Below are 12,937 nucleotides of genomic sequence, written 5' to 3' on the forward strand. Positions count from 1 at the left end.
CAATTAGGGGAAATTTATTTAACTTGAATTGCTGAGAGGGGGGAGGCCTTACAAATACCCCATGAAATCGCTTCCTGAATTTGTATACCAAGGGGCCAAATTATCCTTAAGAAATAGTGCAGAGACAGGCTTCTTCAATTAAAGTCTAATTTTTATTAAAAGGGAAAAATCACACAGCAACATACACACGCTCATTCAGGATTAGGAAATAAAGGTTTGAAATTGGGGATAGAATTGAGGCAAAACTAAGGGCTACACTTACTCCGGTAGGCTTCTTCAGGAGTCCAATTGGAATGATGGGGATGGCATGAGGCTCAGTCATAGAATGACTGGGCCAGGAGCCAGATCAGAGTTCAGGAGGACAGAGTTTCCCCCTGAAATCCAGACTAGCCCATTGTAAAGAGATTTCAGAGGGTTCTTATAGGCAAAATCTAGCCTCTGGCAAGGGTGCTTAATGGCGAGGACAAAAGGTGTTTGGTTGTTTGGGCATTGTTAACATGGCACTGTCAATGCAGTTGGGTCTGACAATTGGGGAAAGACAAGCAGGGCAATGAGTGAGTCATTAAGATTATCAAGTGTGAGACTATGAACAAAATTTGTATTGTATTAAGCTTAGAAGTGATGGCTGTCTCATTTAGCAACTCCTAAGCCTTCCTGTAGGGAATTTCCAAAAGTGTTGTTTTCCAGGGGTCTTGTGAGAATGACTCATCTGCCTACTTGACACACTGCTTTGAGGATTATGGCTGCTAGCCTGGCAATGTCAGTTTGTGTTCAAGAAGGAACTCCACTCACACACTCCAAAATTTATTAAAATCCAGTTATATTAACAGACCGTTCCTGCCAAATCAGGATAGTTGGGTTGTATGCTGGCACCTTCACCAGTTGTTAGGAAGGATCTAATTAGGGGAATTTCTGAATTTAGCTCAAATTGCTGAGAAGGAGAGTCCTAACAACACCCTCGCGAGATCGTGTCCAGTGATGTCTATGAGAAGTACATAAGAATCCCTTGAGAGACGACGCTGAGACAGACTGCTCCAATTAAGTCCAAATATTTATTAAAATGGGAAAGCAAACACACAGCAGAAGGGGGTACACGCATTCATGCACACACACAATTCTCAATGAAAGTAAAGGAGGGAAATCAGGAGAGAGTTGAGAGAGACAAATCTACGGGAGATATTTACTTCTGAAGGCTTCTCTGGGAATCAGATGTGGATGTAGATGATGAGATGACACGGCCACTGAAATGTGGGGGGAAATGGCCTAAGGAGCTAAAATCAGAGTTCCTTCTGACGTGAAGTCAGGCTGTATTCTGAATGTAGCACACCGGTGTGTGTTTAGACTAAAGCTTATATAGACAATTTGTAGACCTTGGCTATGAACTAAATGGCTTAACTGCAGCCAAGTCAAAGGTTATGAAAACTTGGGCTTTTGTTAAACCAAGGTGAAGAATAGACTGAGCCAATGCACTTGGATCTAAACACAATCAAGGAAGGCAAACAGATGAATAGATGGCCATTGACTTAATCACTGGGGCATTAGGTGTGAGGCTAAAAACAAACAACCTGTATTGTACTGGTTTTGGAGGAGATGGCTTTTCTTGTCTAGCAAATTCCTGTGGGGAATTTCCAGTCTTTTCTCTAGGGCTCCTACACCCTTCTTTGCAAGCTGCCTACATGACATCTCTGCTTTGGAGAAATGGCAGTGCCCCTTCGCTTGGGGTCAAAGTGAATTCCACACACACTCCAAAATTTAATATAAATCGATATGCTCTAACACAGTGTAACCTCTCTCAAACTACAGGAGTGAAAAAAAGTTCATGAGAAAAAAGGATGTGTACGGGAGAGGAAAAAGAGACAGAGATTTTGTTCAAACAGAGCAGCATACCTCTGTTTTAAACAGCAGTTTGAGCATAAGAAGAAGAAAAGAACTCAGAATCCAAATCCAGGCTAAGGCTCTAATTAAACATGTGAGCTCCAGAAAAAGCCTGGCGAGTGAGCGCCCTTGTCCTTGGCTAGAACAATAGACCTCTGCAAACGCAAAGGCTCCGTCAGACTCCCTTCTGCTATTCTTCCTTACAACTCTCATAATCCATTGGGGTTTCTTGCTGCTCTTTTCACTTTTCTTTCCTTCCTGAGCAATCCCCCATATTGTTCACAAAATTAATAATCACCATCATCATAACTAAGTCCTTATTTAACTGTGCGAAGCTGTCGAGGACACGTTCTCATTGCAATTGTTGCCATTTGCCACGGTGAGTCACAAACCACAATATATGTCATTACTTAAATCGACCTACTAAGGCAATTATAAGATCATGGAAACATCAGATTCAACACCCAGGAGTCAGAACACTCCCGAGAAACTAGAACAATAGGATCCCTTAAAAGGGAGGCTCAAAGGGGAGATGTGCATTGTCCTCTTAAATGAGTTTCGATTGTGCACAGTGACATCTGCAAAGTGGATCACCCTACTCAAACACTCCCTGTGTATTTCATAAGAGACTCAGCTAAAATGTCCATGTGCCCACCAAGGTCCAAGGATGGGAAAGAGGCATTCAGATCTATATGCTTATCAGGTGGGTTTATATTACACTTTTCTTTCAATGAGGGTATACATAGTTATCCTCCCCACTTTATCCTCACAATGACCATTGAGGTAGGTCAGACTGAGAAAGAAACCCAGAGTGATCCATGAGTTAGTATGGACTAGTACCTCGATCTGCTAAGTCTGGTACACACACTGGCTCTCATATAGGGAAGAAAGGTGGAGAAAGAAGATGGGGGGGGGAAGCATTAGGACAACAGAGATAAAGCACTGGGGGCATCACGTAGAGAGAGGAGGGGTTGAACCAAACTGGTGGGTGTAGGTGTGAGTGCGCTCAGAACAGGAGATGGGAGATGGCACCTCTTCCTTCCCTCCTCTCTTCAGGTATTAATTCAACTCTTCTCCCTCTAGGTTTTTCAAATGTCAGACTTAGTTTCAGACTACAGTGTTCTGAAAGAGAAGGCTAAATGTCTCACAAAAGTACAATTCCCAGAATTCCACAGCATTCAACCATGGCAATTAAAGTAGTTCAAACTGGATTATTTCTGCGGTATGAATGCAACCCATAAGAGTTGCTGTGCAACCCTAACTCTTGTCCTGCCCTTTCGAGAAAAGACTATCATTAAGTGAGCTTCTCCACCTTCAAGTGCACACAAAGTTAGGCACTCTGATTCCCAAGTCTGGCTTCCCTTGCTTCTGCAGTTTTCATTATTTTCCTTTGCACTCCCATCCTTCCTCCGCCTCCAATTGTATTCTCCCCTCTCTTGGTGCAATTTGCTGCTGATGAATAGGGAATTCTGTTCTGCTGACGCAAACACAAAAAGAGATCAGGCTTTGAAAAGATTCTCCAATCCTCGTTTTATCATATCCTCAGCTTTGCTCACTTTGAAAATATGGGGGCATAAATATGCATGAGAGGCGAACATTTTCAGCAACAGTTAATTCCATTTCAATCAGAACCTTTTGAGTTGTGATAATGTTACAACGTAAATCCTAAGATTTTCCTACAGACCCAGACTGGTGTTGTTTTGCTAACATTTTAACATTGCATTAAAAATAAATTCATTAACAGAATCAATTAACTCAATAAAATAAAAATGCCCACTAATAGTTAATAAGGCATCAGTAAATGGTTTGGCTTGAAACATTTTTAAAAAATTATTAAAAATATTTAAAATGGTCTAAACCTTCCCAGTAAAGAATTAAAATCACACGGCACATCAGTCAATAGATAATCTGATAACCTTGTTGTTATTCCATATTTTTAAAATTCATGTTAATTTTTTATCATGTTCTGGTTAACTAATTAATAAATAATTGATTATTTGTAAGAATTATGTATGCCTCCCATTGCATGACAAATGAGGAGACAATGGGTATAGCTACACTAAACATTATAGCAGTTTGCTACCAGTTTAGCTGCTATGGTGCCACCTTAAGGAATTCTGGGATTTATAGTTTTATTTGGCACTTAGACTTCCCAGACAAAGATCTCTAATCATGTAGATCAGGGAAATGCACAAGAGAATTCTAAGTACCAAGCCAACCTAAAAATCCCACAGCAGATAAAGTGGTATGAAACAGCAATAAATGTATACATCCAATGATGACTTCTTCGGTAGTTGTCATCTTCCAGTTTGGAGAATTTTTTAGCTTTAAGAGAACAAGTAAAGTTGGAAATGTTGCCATGACCATAGCTGGTGTAGACAAATTGTAGCTGTGGGGTGGGGAGAGACACTAACAACCCACTTTTTCAAAGCTCTTTGTACCTTCTATATTCCCCAGACCACCCCTTTTCTTGTGCTTTCCTCACAGGATGAACAACCTCTCCTAGAAACCTTAAGCCAACAACTTAAGCATGTTTAATTCCACAACATATCTGGTTGTTCCTATTTCAGAATAGCTACAGTTCCACTGTGTTTCAAAAATAAGTAGTACTACAGGGAAGCAGTTTCACGACATTGTGTATTTTCCTGTGCATGCATGGCTGAGCATCTGCAGCAAAGTCAAGCATCCTCCTGCTCCTTCATCTCATAATGAGGCCAGATGAAAGAGCAGATACTGTACCTCTAAAATTTTAAGACATGTATCGGCAAACTAGCAGAGCTTCAAAAAAGGCATTTTCCCCAAACAGCAAAAAACAGCAACAGAAGTATATACTACAACAAAAATAATGACCATGGAGTATTTACATAAATTCAACCAAGATAAGGAGGAAATTGAAATAGTTAAAGAGTTCCCATACCAAGGACCAAACACTGATCAGAAAGGAGACTACAGTAAAAAAAAAAAAATCAGAAAATTAGGCATGGAAAGGGCAGCTATGAAAGAACTAGATAAAATCCTAAAGTGGAAAGATATACAGCTGAATATTAAAGTCAGAATTGTCCAAGCCATTGTGTCCCCCATCATCATGTATAGATGTGAATGCTAGACAGTGAAGAAAGTAGATAGGAAGAAGATCAATTCATTTGAGAATTGGTGCTGGAGACGAATGCTGAGTATACCATGGATGGGCAAAAAGACAGAGGAGCAGAAGAGACAGGCATCCAGGAGTGGCCAGAAGCCACTCCCAGCCCAATCGCCCTGGGGTCCCAGTAAACCCATGTTGTGGCCCTGAAGGTGCAGTCTCATATGGACCACAGCCAGGAGTGGTTTTGTGCCACCTTAGGCAGGGTGGCTTCCAGGTGCATATAAATGTCATGCCTCCAGAGCATCCAGAAGCCGCCCTCATCTGCCTGTCTATTTCAGGCCAAACAAATGGGTCCTCAAACAGACCAAGTCTGAAATCTCCCTGGAAGCCAAGATGATCAAATTGAAGCTGTTGTACTTTGGACGCATTGTGAGAAGGCATGACTTATTATTATTATTATTATTATTATTATTAACCTTTATTTAGAAAGTGCTGTAAATTTACACAGCGCTATACATACATTAGAAAAGACAATGGTACTAAGGAAGGTACAAAATAGTAGAAAAAGAGGAAGGCCCATGAATCAGGTAAAAGGACTCAATCAGGGAGCTCATGCGCCTGAACCTAGAGGACCTAAGAAAAGAGGTTGAGAATAGGGGGACATCATGGAGACGTCTTATTCACAGTGTTGCCATGAGTCAAAGCCAACTTAAAGGCAACTAACAACAAAAAGCATAGAGCACTGTTCCTTAAATGGAAGAGGAGTGTGAGAGCTGCTCAAGGGGGGGGGGGGGGGTAGTGAGACTTGGAGAACCTTTCTCCTCCACTTCACAAACCTGAGAAAGGCAAGGAGAGCATTTGAAGCAGCCGGAAGGAGAGCAAGGAAGCTTGCTGGATCATGGTATGCGGTGGGGCCTATCTCGGGACTCCACTTGTTCTTCCCCCACCCATCCCATCAGTGTCTTGGTTCTTAAGACAAGGCACTGCTGCATGATTATATTCATGTATATTAATGAATATTCAGAAATCTGTGAACAGAAATATGCACACTAAACAAGCAGAATATTTTTATTCATATACTATGTCAAGGGGGGACATGATGTCCTCATGTAGATATAAAAGGGGTCACAAGGGTAAAAAGTTTGAGAACCACTGCTATAGAGGTATCAGGAAAATCGGACCTGTCCTTTGCAGAACAGAGACAACTAGAACATTTGTCATAACAAGCAGAAAGGATTACCCTCTTCTGATTTTATCATATTTATTCAATTCTGTAAAAAGGTAAGTACTGCCAAATATCATGTATTACAGATAAATCTTTAGTCTTCACTACTCTTTTGCAAACAAGCTACTTTCTTAAATTTACAGAAACCAACTTCAGATTTAAAAACACAGCAATGGCACAGTTAAGGCTGAGGTAGCTAATCCCAGGAGGATATGCCATTGTGTATTTATAGGGTAAGAAAAAGAAAGGCATTTATTCTGCATTTACTTTCACATAGAAGGGTTCCATATTGTTCCCAGGAGCTGGCAAAAGTCCCAGTAAATGTCAACTATTTCCACTACAGCAGAAATTTGTAACACATAAGACAGTTCAATCTGCAAGAACAAAGTGTGGCTTACAGCCCCCCTTTTTCTTTTTTCTTTTTCTTTTTGCATTACTCTTCCTAAAATCACACAAACTGTGACTCATCATGTTAAAAACACTGAGAGGCAGCATGGTGTAGTGGCACCAAGAAAGGGAGGAGTACAATTGGAGGAGGTTTCCAGCTCTTAGTTTCTCAGCTGGCCCCAGGAACCTTGGCCCTACCACATTTAAGGCTGGCCCTTGTTCATCTTGGTTGATAAAATCAAGCAGGCTTGGATTGGTTTGCAAGGAATTATCAGAGGTTTTGGCCAGTTTCTTCCTCTGAAATATAAAAGATTCCCCACACATAGAAAATGTGCACACAAAGGGTTAGAATGGTTTTCTTTGGTATCATTTCAGCAAACCAAAATCTGACAGCTAGTACAGACAGTACAAAAGCACCTTTGCTTTGGCTGCACCACCTTATGCTGTAGGTGTGTAAGAGCTACACAACTGTATGAATCTCTGTGCAGTAAGGAAACATCTCTTCTCCCCTATAGAAAAACAGCTGTCAGAGCATATATTTTGGCCACTTCATCCTTACTTTCTATATGCAAGTAATCTTTTATTGGCTATATTTCAGAGGAAGGACCTGGCAAAACCACCTCTGAGTATCCCTTTCCTAAGAAAAGTCTATGAAATTAATGGGGCAGATAAACATTGCATGAACAAACAAAAACAATTGGAATCAAGGCTTCATCCAAAATGCACCCAGGGATTTTTTTTTCATTCACCCATCTAAGCTTTGCTAACAATTTCCATTTTGGTGGCCAAACTTATACAGATCTGTCCTTTAAAAAAAATAACATGCTGGGGGTAGCTGGTGAGGCTTACCATATACACTCAGCTATATGTCAGCCTCATGCATATGTTGAGAATAGGTTATGGCACCAAAACTGGGGCTTTAGATATGCCCATAGATGATTTAGCAAAGCAAAACAATGCCAAAGAACGTACAAAATCCTGGCAGCCATAACTGTCTGTACCTACCCTAAGGGCGGGATAATAACTATAATAAATTATGGCTGTGCAATGTCTGCAGGAGGCAACAAGACACAGCTAGAGCTAAGAAAATACACACATGTCAAAAAGGATGACAAAGCAAAGCAAAGGAAAGGGTGATTACAGCTGCATCCTCACTGCAGAAATAATTCAGTTTGACATGACTTTAATTGCCTTGACTCAATGCCATGGAATTATGGGAACTGTAGTTTTATGAGACATTTAGCCTCCTCTGTCAGAGAGCTCTGGTGCCACAACAAATTACAGTTCCCAGAATTCCACAGCACTGAACTATGGCAGATAAAGTGGTGTCAAACTAGATTATTTCTGCAGTGCAAATACTGCCTGCTTTAGCACTAACTGTAGCCCTTGATTTTAATGTGTTAACTTTGCCTGATTTTAACCTAGAGAAGCTGACAAGCATACACAAATGTCTTATTCAAATCCTTTTGTTGCACTCAGTAGTAAAATATTAAAGATAATACCATTATGTTTGATGCATTATTGGCAAATACTGCATATACTGTTTGGAACAGGATCACAACAGATACCACAATTACTTGTCATATATCTCATCATACAACTAACAGAATCCAAGTTCATCACTGAACTGGAAAGTGACTAGGAAAGTTATTATTCTCTTCCTGCCTCCTATGGCCCACTGCAAGGGAGGATCATCAAAACATTAGCTTTTCAAGCCTAGCTAGAGTGAGAAAGGATTTCTACACCACAGCACATCTTTATTTGAAGTGTAACCTGGCAACTCAACTATAATAGGAAACGAGACCTTACTATGTAAACACCTGGATGAAAATGCTATGTCTGATCATGTTTTAACTCATATTCTATGTTTCTTTTTTCAACAGTCTGACAGCTAAAGGGCCACGTGGAATAATTCAAACACATACGCACACAAAGCAAGTTCTACACACATTTACTCTACCATTCGTCAACTTACTTGTAAGCCACCAACCATGGATGTAGTTGCAAGCCAAAGACACAGAGAAATGAGACTGATACATCCCAATTCTATACAGAATCTCAGTTCTGAGTAAGCCCACTTGTGCATGTAGATTGACTTTAAGACTGCTTCTCCAAACATATTTGTTGTGTATTGAGAGCCAGTGGGTATAGCTGTTTGAGTGTTGGACTACGACTCTGGAGATCAAGATTCAATTCCCCGCTTGAGCATAAAAACCCACTTGGTGACATTGGGCAAGTCACACTCTCTCAGACTCAGAGGATGGAAATGGCAACCCTCTCTGACGACATGCTAAGAAAACCCTATGATAGGGTAATCTTAGGATCACATAAATCAATAATAACTTGAAGACACACAACAACAAACCATCAAAAACACTGAGTGTTTGTAAATTATCAATTAATTTTAACTAACCTTATATGAATCAAATTTAGATTAAGGAGAACTAATTAGAGGTTGTTTTCTGGAAACAGTAAGAGGAGAATAAAGTGAAAAAAGATTGAAAAGATACTAAATAGAAGAACAAAGAGAAAGAGAGATTTATAGAAGTGGAAATAAGAAGAAAACTAGAATTGGGGAATAAAGGATCGCTCCCTAGCAGGGACACACTCTTTGTATATATTTCAAGATTTTGATGTTTATTATGTGTTGTTATTTAGGACTAATTTCATTAGGTACATAATATATAAAGTGTAATTAATATTAGGAAAATGGAATAGGAGAAAAAATTATTCAATGGATCGATAGTATTTATAATGAACAATCTGCTCAAATCATAGTGAATGGAGAAAGAACAAAATATTGTGATGTTAAAAAAAGAACTCGCCATTACCTCCATTGCTGTTTATCATGGTAATGGAGATACTCACAAGGAAAATAAGGAACAACCACTTGATGAAAGGAGTGAAACCTCAGAACTTCATGTTTAAAGTTTGGGTGTTTGCGGATGACCTGGTGATATTTCTAGAAGATCAAACAGAGAACATCAAAAAGCTGACAGAAGTATTAGATGAATTTGGAGACCTAGCAGGATTCAAAATGCATAAAACTAGAAGTGGAATGTTAATAAAGAACATGATAAAAAAAAGAGGATGATCAACTAAAAGAGGAAACTGAAAGCAAAATAGTAAATAAGATGAAATAACTAGGAATAGTAATCTCAAAAATAAACTTCAGAATTATAAGAGAAAAACTATATTAAAACCTAGAAGAAAATAAAGGATGACCCCAAGAAGTGGAAATCACTGGAGTTATCACTGTTAGGGAGAGTAGTAACCATTCAGATGAATATACTGCCAAGAATGCTTTATCTTCTTCAAACAATTCCAATAATAATGAATGAGCAACCCTTTAAATCCTGGAGAAAAGATCTAGTAGAATTCATATGACAAGGGAAGAAAGCAAGGATCAAAATGACTGCCATGGCAGATAGAAAGGAGGGTTAGGACTACCAAATTTGCAAATATATTATAATGTCAGCACCCTCACTTGGTTAAAAAAACTGGATACTCTCAGAAAATAAAAGATCATTAGAATTAGAAAGTGATAACTTACATTTTGACTGGCCTTCCTATGCTACAATAAACTAAAGGCAAACAAAGACTTTGAAAAACATTATAAGGAAAGCACTGTACAAAGTGTGGACAAAATACAAAATATACTTCTGTCTGAGACTACCAAGATCTGCACATGAACCTTTCCATAAAAAAGAAGATCTCTTTAATGGGAGTTGGATCAAATATGAAGACATCCTGAATAAAACACCTGAAGGATATAGGATTAAAACAAAAGAAGAATTGCATGCAGGTTTAGACATACACTGGTTTTTATAGTGCCAGCTGACAGAAATCTTTTAAAAAGACATTAAAATCCATAGAATAGAAAAGGAAACAAGTGAAATAGATAAAATATTCTGTGCAGGGGGGAAAAACATGATTACAAAACTTTATAAACTCCTGCTAGATTATGATTTGAAAGAAGAAACAATCAGAACAAATATGGTCAAATGGATGCAAAATATAGATAGGCAAATTGAATTGTCAAATTGGGAAAGAGTGTAGAAAGAAAATCTTATATTCACCAAGGGTAACAACCTAAAAGAGAACTATTACAAAATGTTCTTCAGATGGTATATAACACCAACTAAACTGGCCAAAATAAAGAGAAGAAATAATAATATAAGATGGAAATGTGAAGAAAAATCAGGAACATTATGTGGTGGCACTGTAAAGTGATAAAGGAATACTGGAAAAGCATATATAAAATTATTAAGGAAACAATACACAAAAACAGCCCATTAAGACCTGAACTTTTTCTATTACAGATGATCTACAGGACAAGCTAAATCATGATGAAACAAGCATGTTATTATATATGGTCATCATGGCGAGAATGACCTATGCAAAGTATTAGGAGAGCAAAATTGTGTCAACCACAGAAAAGTGATTAACAATACTAAATGAGATGGTTACAATGGACAGACTAACAATGTATATCAATGGGAAAACTGTACAACCATATGAGAAGAAATGGGAAAATTTAACTAGATTATGGGAGATGTAGAAATAAATAAATACAAAGGAACAAGGAAGGGGTAAAGAATGAGGAAGATTAGGGAAATATACCTTTCCAAAGAGCGGTTAGGTTATTTAATCTAACGTAAAAATGGATGCAACTGGTGAAATAATAAGAAGTAACCGCTGAAATATTATGTTATTAGAAAGTCAATAGGGGATGTGGAATGAATGTTAAAAGAAATGGGGAGGAGAGTAGAGAGTATGTCGGTTAGAGAGTATGTCGGTTAGTGAGTATGTTGGGAATGAATGGGTGAGCCCAAGGTGGAGGGATATGTTAGTGTGATTTTGTTTGTTAATAATTTACAATTTTATTAAGTGGAAATGTGAACATGAAAATTAATTAATTAATTAATTAATTAATTAGAAACATTCAGCGCCATCACCACAGCAGAACAGGTCCAGACATAGTATTCGGGCAAATAGAGGTATGCTCTGAGTTCCAAGTGGGCAGCCATGTTATTTGTCCATTGGGCATGAGTGTGTCTTTGGCTGAATAGCAAGACTGGGAGAGAGGAAGCAGAAGGAGAAAGGAGTGCTCTTGTGCTCTTAACACATCAGGCTGAGGCTGAGATCATGCCATTGAATGCCTGACAATCATCTTAGCAAGACTGTTTATCCCTTACAGATCTATCAAGGGGAAACTGTCGTAGCTTGAATATCTAAAATTTCTATACATCAAAAACCACATTTGGTCCATCAAAAAACTATTCTTTGGGTATTTTGAATACTATGAGATCTCTTTAGAAGGAAATGCATGACCTATAAACCCTTTCACAGCTTAGGTCCAGACTATTTGAAAGACCGTATCTCATCATACAAACCTGTCAGCATCCTAAGACCTACAGAGAAAGGCTATCTCTAAGTCACCGCACTATCAATCCCACCACCATCCCATTCTATTGGCCCCACCTCTATCAGTGGCTTGCTTGTTGAGGACACAAGAGACAGCCTTCTCAGTGGCTGCTCCCACTCTGTGAAACTCCTTGCCACAAGAGGCTAGGATGGCTCCATCCCTGCTTTCCTTTCACTGGCAGGCAAAGACATTTATATTCAAGCAGGCTTTTAATATATAATAGTGTCAGGGAGGCTTTTATACAGGGTCTGTGCTTTAGTTATGTTTTTAATTTTTTAATTTTAACGCAATTTTATACTGTTTTTAACTAGCTGATTTTAATACCTTTTAAATTTTTATTGTAAAGTTTTTAAATTGATTCATTTGTGGGCCACCGTAATAATAATAATAATAATAATAATAATACAGATAATGCTTCCCTGTGTCATATGATGTGGGCATGTTCAATGGTTAGCTCTTTTTGGTTGGATGAGTCAGAAAACAAACTTGCTCCATACTCAATATGACATCACTTCAAATATTTAAACATGACTCTCATGTCAGCTTTTAAGCTTCTCTTCTCCAGACTAAACATACCCAGCTCCCTAAGCCATTCCTCATAAGGCATGGTTTCCAAAACCTCATCTGTACATGCTCCAGTTTATCAACTTCTTGAATTGTGGTGACCAAAACAGGACATAGAATTCCAGGTGAGGTTTGACCAAAGCAGACTAGAGTGGTACTATTCCTTTCCTTGATTTATACACTATACTCCTATTGTTGCAGCCTAGATTCATATTGTTTTTTTCAGCTGCCGCTTCACACTGTAGACTCATGTTCACTTGTGGTCTACTATGACTCCTACATCTCTTTTACATGTATTGTTGTCAAGCAAGGTGTTACTCATCCTGTATTACTCCTTTCATTTTTACTGTCTAAATGTACAGTAGTACCCTAT

The sequence above is a fragment of the Sceloporus occidentalis genome, unplaced genomic scaffold, assembly GCF_023333645.1.
Source record: "Sceloporus occidentalis isolate IW3139 unplaced genomic scaffold, rSceOcc1.0.p SCAF_3, whole genome shotgun sequence".
Lineage (NCBI taxonomy): Eukaryota > Metazoa > Chordata > Lepidosauria > Squamata > Phrynosomatidae > Sceloporus > Sceloporus occidentalis.